This window comes from Artibeus jamaicensis, unplaced genomic scaffold (assembly GCF_021234435.1).
Source record: "Artibeus jamaicensis isolate MK-2021 breed Jamaican fruit bat unplaced genomic scaffold, CSHL_Jam_final scaffold_461, whole genome shotgun sequence".
Classification (NCBI taxonomy): Eukaryota; Metazoa; Chordata; class Mammalia; order Chiroptera; family Phyllostomidae; genus Artibeus; species Artibeus jamaicensis.
In genome coordinates, this window is record NW_026522045.1 from 5,877,359 (window position 1) to 5,884,680 (window position 7,322).

At 37.4% G+C, this 7,322-nt stretch overlaps 1 pseudogene; it reads right to left on the minus strand.

Moving 5' to 3' along the window:
* Positions 1 to 4,520: 4,520 nt before the first annotated feature.
* Positions 4,521 to 6,976, minus strand: LOC119038474 (heat shock protein HSP 90-beta-like; annotated as a pseudogene).
* Between the last annotated feature and the right edge of the window lie 346 nt (positions 6,977 to 7,322).

Genomic DNA, 7,322 nt, shown 5'->3' on the forward strand with positions numbered 1-7,322 from the left:
CTGAGCATTTTCTTCGACCAAAAGGAAGTGAAACTAAAACCAACTCCAAAGGGAAAAACCCCAAAACACTCAAAATCATGGAGATTGAATGGCATGTTATTAAGCAACAAATGGGTCAAGAATGAAATTAGGAATGAAATCAAAAAGTTTCTGGAAACAAATGAAAATGAACTCACAACAAACCAAAACTTATGGGACACAGCAAAGGCAGTCCTGACAGGGAAGTTCATAGCAATCAAGCCTATCTAAAAAAGATAGAAACATTTCAAACAAACAATCTAACCCTATGCCTGCAAGAACTCGAGGAACAACAACAAAGAAAGCCCAGAGCAAGCAGAAGGAAGGAAATAACCAACATCAGAGCATAACTAAATGACATATACACTAAAAGCACAATTCTAAGAATGAATGAATCCAGGAGCTGCTTCTTTCAGAAGATAAACAAAATCGACAAGCCTTTAAGCAGGCTCATCAAGAAAAGAAGAGAGAAGACACAAATAAACACAATCAGAAATGAAAGAGGAGAGATTACAATTGACACCACAGAAATAGAAGGGGTTGTAAGAAATTACTATGAAAAACTGTATGCCCAGGAATTTGAAAACCTAGGTGAAATGAACAAATTTCAAAATAATATAATCTTCCAAAACCCAATGAAGAAGAACCAGAAAGCCTGAACAGACTAATGACAGCAGTTGAAATTGAAGCAGTAATTAAAAAACTCCCATCACACAAAAGCCCCGGACCAGATGGTTTCACAGGAGAATTCTACAAAGCATTTAAGGAAAAGCTAACCCCTATCCTTCACAGACTATTCCAAAAAATCCAAAATGATGCAAGACTCCCAAACTCTTTTTATGAAGCCAGCATCATCCTAATTCCAAAAACAGATAGAGACACAAGAAAGAAAGGAAACTTCAGGCCAACATTGCTGATGAACATAGACACTAAAATCCTCAACAAACTATTGGCAAATCGCATCCAACAATATATCAAAAAGATCATACACCATGACCAAGTGGGATTCATCCCAGGGATGCAATGATGGTTCAATATTCACAAATCAGTAAATGTAATACATCACATGAACAAAAGCAAGACAAAAACCACATGACCATATAAATAGACGCGGAAAAAGCTTTTGATAAGGTACAACACCCTTTTATGATAAAAACACTCAGCAAAGTGGGAATAGAGGGAGCATTCCTCAATATAATAAAGGCCACATATGAGAGACATATAGCCAACATCATACTCAATGGGCAAAAAATAAAATCTTTTTGATTAAGATCAGGGATGAGACAAAGATGTCCACTTTCACCACTTCTATTCAGTATAGTATGGGAAGTTTTAGCCACAGCTATCAGACAAGAAAAGGAAATAAATGGCATCCAAATTGGAAAGGAGGAAACAAAACTGTCATTGTTTGCAGATGACATGATAGTGTACATGGAAAATCCTACAGAGTCCATCTCAAAATTGCTTGAACTAATTAATGAATTTGGTAAAACAGTGGGCTACAAAGTCAATACCCAGAAATCGAAGGCATTTTTATATACTAACAATAAATCAGCAGAAGCAGAAATCAAGAAAAAAATCTCATTCGATAAAGCAAAAAGAAAAATAAAATATCTGGGAATAAACCTAACCAAGGAGGTATAAGACCTGTATGCAGAAAACTACACAGCACTGAAGAAAGAAATCAAGGAAGACACAAACAAATGGAAACATATACCTTGTTCATGGATTGGAATAATTAACATCATCAAAATGTCCATACTTCCCAAAGCAATTTACATATTCAATGCAATACCTATTAAAGTACCAATGTCTATTTCACAGACATAGAACAAACACGTCAAAAATGTATATGGAACCATAAACGAGCCCGAATAGCAGCTGCACTTTTGAGAAAAAAGAACAAAGTAGGAGGAATCACAATACCTGATATCAAATTGTATTACAAGGCCACTGTAATTAAAACAGCCTGGTACTGACATAAAAACAGGCACATAGACCAAAGGAACAGAACAGAGAGCCCAGAAATAAACTCTCTATAGTCAATTAATATTCGACAATGGGGACAGTAACATAAAATGGACTAAAAATAGCCTCTTCAACAAATGGTGTTGGGAGAACTGGACAGCTACGTGCAAAAAAATGAAACTTGAGCACCGACTTACAGCATACACCAAAATAAATTCAAGGTGGATAAAAGACTTAAATATAAGCTGTGAAACCATTAAAATCCTAGAGGAGAATATTGGCAAGAAAATCTCATGTATTTCATGCAGCAACTTTTTTACTGGTATGTCCTCTAGAGCAAGGGACATAAAGGAAAGAATAAACAAATGGAATCTCAACAAAATAAAAAGCTTCTGCATGGCAAAAGAAAAAAGTATTAAAATAAAAAGAGAAACAACTGTATGGGAAAACATATTTGCCAATGGTACCTCAGACAAAGGTTTAATTTCCAAAATATACAAAGAACTTACATGACTCTACTCTAAGAAGACAAGAAACCCAATTAAAAAGTCGGCAAAGAACTTGGACAGACACTTCTCCAAGGAGGACATACAGAGGGTCCAGAGACACATGAAAATATTCTCAATATTGCTAGCTATCAGGGATATGCAAGTTAAAATCACAATGAGATGCCACTTTATGCCGGTCAGTATGGCCATCATAAACAAAGCAACAAACAACAAATGTTGGAGAGGTTGTGGGGAAAAGGGGACCCTAGTTCACTGTTGGTGGGATTGCAGACTGGTACAATCATTATGGATAACAGGGTATGGAATTTTCTAAGAAAACTAAAAACGAATATGCCTTTTGACCCCACAATTCTACTGCTAGGAGAATATCCCAAGAATCCTGAAACACCAGTCCAAAAGAACCTACGCACCCCAATGTTCATAGCAGTACAATTTACAATAGCTAACAGTTGGAAGCAACCTAGTTGCCCATCAGTAAATGAGTGGATCCAAAAACTATGGTACATTTACACAATGAAATTCTATGCAGCAGAAATAAAGAAGGAGCTCCTACCCTTTGCAACAGCATGGATGGAACTAGAAAGCATTATGCTGAGTGAAATAAGCCAGGTGCTGAAAGACAAATACCATATGATCTCACCTTTAATGGGAAGCTAAGTAACAAAACAAACAAGCAAGCAAAATATGATCAAAGACACTGAAATACAGAACAGGCTGAGAGGGACCAGAGGGGAGAGGGGAGGGAATTTCAGGCTAAAAGGGGAAGGATTTACAAAAACAAGTATAAAAGACACATGGACAACAACTAAGGGGGGTAGAAATGAGAGTGAGGTGGGGAGCAATGGGGAAGGGGATGGGCCGGGATGGGAGTAAAAGACATAAAAGTGTACTTGAACAATAATTAAATTAAAAAAACACTTAAAACAAAAAAGGATGAGAAAATAAAAATACCTCAAATTCTCCACCTTCTAATAACCACCATGATAATCCATTTACCTCAATTCTAGGATAAATTCTGTGAAAACTAGTCATACATTTATTTACTTATATGGTATTATATTATATTATATTATATTATATTATATTATATTATATTATATTATATTAATTATAGTATAGTATATTTAAATATGTATTTATAAATATATATTTAAATATATTCTCCTTCCTTCCTCTCTAAAAATAAATAAATAAAAATTTTTTAAATGTTACATATATACACAAAGAGAGAGACATGTATATAGATAGATAAATAAGTACTTCTAGGAATTTAGTGTATAGCATGGTATTGTTAACAGTATTGTATATTTGAAAGTTGCTAAGAGAGTAGGTCTTAAATATTCTTACCACAACAAGTGGGAAAAATTTTAATTATGTGATATAATGGATGTATTAACTAGCCTCATTGTAATAGTCATTTATTTCATAATATATATGTATCAAATCAGTACATTGTACATATTAAACTTACACAATGTTATATATCAATTATATCTCAGTAAAACAGGAATATTGAATATATTTCTACCCAAAAACTCAGTTTTCCCAGTTTTTTATGTTTATTTGTCTCCATTTATTTTTCTCAGCAGAATTTCTAAATTAAAAACTAACTCCTAGGACATCACCTGTTACTGTGTAGGTTATCAATAAGCACTTGTTGAATGAATAAATATGTCTTTCAGATTTGTTATTAAATTAATACTTAACTAGCTTATCCTTTCCTATGGTTACTGTAAATTGAATATTTTTTGTATTACACTGTTCACTGTTTTTTAACTGCATCTTTTTTTGCATACTTTAATTTCAGAACAAAACGAAAAATACAATACACAACAGCATTCAAACCCAATGTCAAATATGAGAAGGGAAGGCTTGAGACCCTTGTAATCTGCCTTAGGCAAAGACAGGACAGAAAAAAATAGCACTAAACAGCAGAGGAAACCAGGTGGGCTAGGGCCACTCAGGGCTGCAGGGGGAGCCATGAAGACACTACACAGAGGACACAAGGTCTGCAGGTAGAAACTCCTAATCTTCTTCTTCCATATGAGAGGCATGCTTATCACACTCAAGGGGGATTATCAGGAACAGCAGAACTAGGTTCTTTTGCTGTCACTTCGTCTTTATCAATACGCAGGCCTAGCTTGATCATGCAATAGATGCAGCTGGAGTGGGTCTGAGGATTCTCAAGTGAGAAGCTAAAAGAGAGCAGCACAGTTTCTAACAGCAACACCACAAGGTCCTTGACAGCATTGTCATTCTTGTCTGCCTCTGCCTTCTGATGTAGAGTCTCCACAATGGGTTAGTTGGGGTTGATTTCCAGGTGCTTTTTGGCCATCGTGTAGCCCATTGGAGAATTATCATGAATTTCCTGGGCTTTCATGATACACTCCATATTAGCTGTTCTGCTGTAGGTACTAGGCACAATATACAACAGGGCAAAGACACAAGCTTATTGGAGACTGTCACCTTCTCAACCTTCTTATCCAATATCTTTTTCATGAGTTTGCTGCAGTTCTCAAACTCGGACTTGCTCTCTGCCATTTTCTTCTCTTCTTCATCCACAGGTAGCTCCAGGCCTTCCTTAGTCACTGAGACCAAGCTCTTCCCATTAAACTCTCTGAGCTGCTGTATACAGTACTCATCAATAGGGTCTATCATATATACTGCCTCAAAGCCCTACTTCCTTGCTGCCCCACAAAAGCAGAGTTGGCAACTGGCTGTTTGTTCTCACCAATGGTATAACAGATGGACTTCTGGGTCTTCTTCATAAAAGAGACATATTCCAAAAGAGAAGTCATTTCATCTCCAGACAGGGAGGTGTGATAGTGCAGAAGCTCAGAAAGGCATCACCAATTATTTGAGTCCTCATGGATTTCAAGCTTTAGGTTTTTAGAGACTGCTTCATAGAATTTCTTATATTTCAGTGTCTTTGGTTTTTTTTTTTCTGCTTGCTTGTTTGTTTTGTTGTTTAGCACTGAAATAGAGAACAAGGGGATAGTGACCAGAGGGGAGAAGGAAGGGAAGTTAAGGGGAAAAAGGGGGAGGGATTTGGAGGAACAAATAGGAAGGACACAGGGATGAGAACTAAGGGGGGTGGAAATGGGAGGGAGGTGGGGAACAAGGGGCGGGGGAGGCTGGGATGGGAAAAATAGACAAAAAACTGTACTTGAAAAATAACTAAATACAATTAAAAAAAACATAGAATTTCTTATAGTTCTCCTTGTCTTCTGCCAGCTCAGAGAAGATCTCAAGGCATTTCTTAACAATGTTTTTATGAATTACATTCAAGATCTTGCTCTGCTGGAGCATTTCTTGGGAGATGTTCAAGGGCAGGTCCTCAGAGTCAACCACACCAAGGATGAAGTTGAGATACTCTGGTTTCAACTCATCACAGCTGTCCATGATGAACACAAAGTAGACATACAGTTCGATGTTGTTCTTCTTGTTCTCAAAGAGGTCAAAGGGAGCCCAGTGGGGAATGAATAGCAATGCCTTAAATACCAACTGATCTTCTATAAGAAGTGCTTGACTGCCGAGTGATCTTCCCAGTCATTGGTAAGGCTCTTATAGAATTCTCCATATTCCTTCTGGGTGATGCCATCAGGGTTTCTGGTCCAAATGGGCTTGGTCTTGTTCAATTCTTCATGTTCAATATATTTCTCCTTAATCTTCTTGGCTTTCTTTATCTTATCATTAGCATTACCATCTTCCTCATCTGAGCTTACATGTTCAGTCTTGGGTTTCTTCTCCTCATCTTTATCTTCCTCTTCTTTTTCCCCCTTTTCCTTCTCTGCTTCATTATCACTGATTTCTTTCTTTCATTCCTTCTCCAAACAAAGAGTGATGGGACAATCTACAAACTGTGAGTGCTTCTTCACCACTTTTTTGACCCACCTCTTCTCTAAGTACTCTGTCTGGTCTTCTTTAAGGTGAAGGATTACTTTGGTACCCCAGCCAAAGGGCTCACCATGGTCAGCTCACATAGTAAAGGAACTCCCAGCAGAAGACTCCCAAGCATATTGCTCATCATCACTGTGTGTTGTGATCACAACTACTTTCTCTGCCACCATGTATACAGAATAAAAGTCAACACCAAATTGTCCAATCATGGAGATGTCTTCACCAGCCTGAAGAGCCTCCATAAATGCTTTTGTGCAAGACTTGTCAATGGTTCCCAGATTATTTATGAGATCAGCTTTAGTCATGCTAATGCCGCTGTCTACCAGAGTCAAAGTGTGTTCCTGGGGGTTGGGGATGATGTAAATTTTCAGCTCTTTACCACTGTCCAACTTGGAAGGGTCAGTCAGGCTCTCATGGCATATCTTGTTCAAGGAATCATAAGTATTACTAATCAACTCCTGAAGGAAAATTTCCTTGTTAGAGTAGAAGATAATGATGATGAAAGACATGAGTTGGGCAATTTCTGCATTGAAGGAAAAAGTATCCACCTTCTCTTCTTCATCATGCACTTCCCCAGGCATCTTGGAGGTGAAAAGCTGCAAGTACTAGAAACCAGGGATTGTTTTCAGATCACACACAGCAAACATGTGCATGTTGACTCAAACAGCATATTGACTTAAAAGCTGTTTACTGATTTTTAAAAGATTTCATTTATTTATTTTTAGACAGAGAGAAAGAAAAGGTGAAAGAGAGGGAGAGAAACAACATATGGTTGCCTCTTGCATGTCTTCTATTGGAGACCTGGCCTGCAACCCAGGCATGTGCCCTGACTGGGAATGGAACTAGTGACCCTTTGCTTCACAGGCTGGCACTCAATCCACAGAGCCACACCAGCCAGGGCTGTTTATTATTTTTATATAAGAAAGT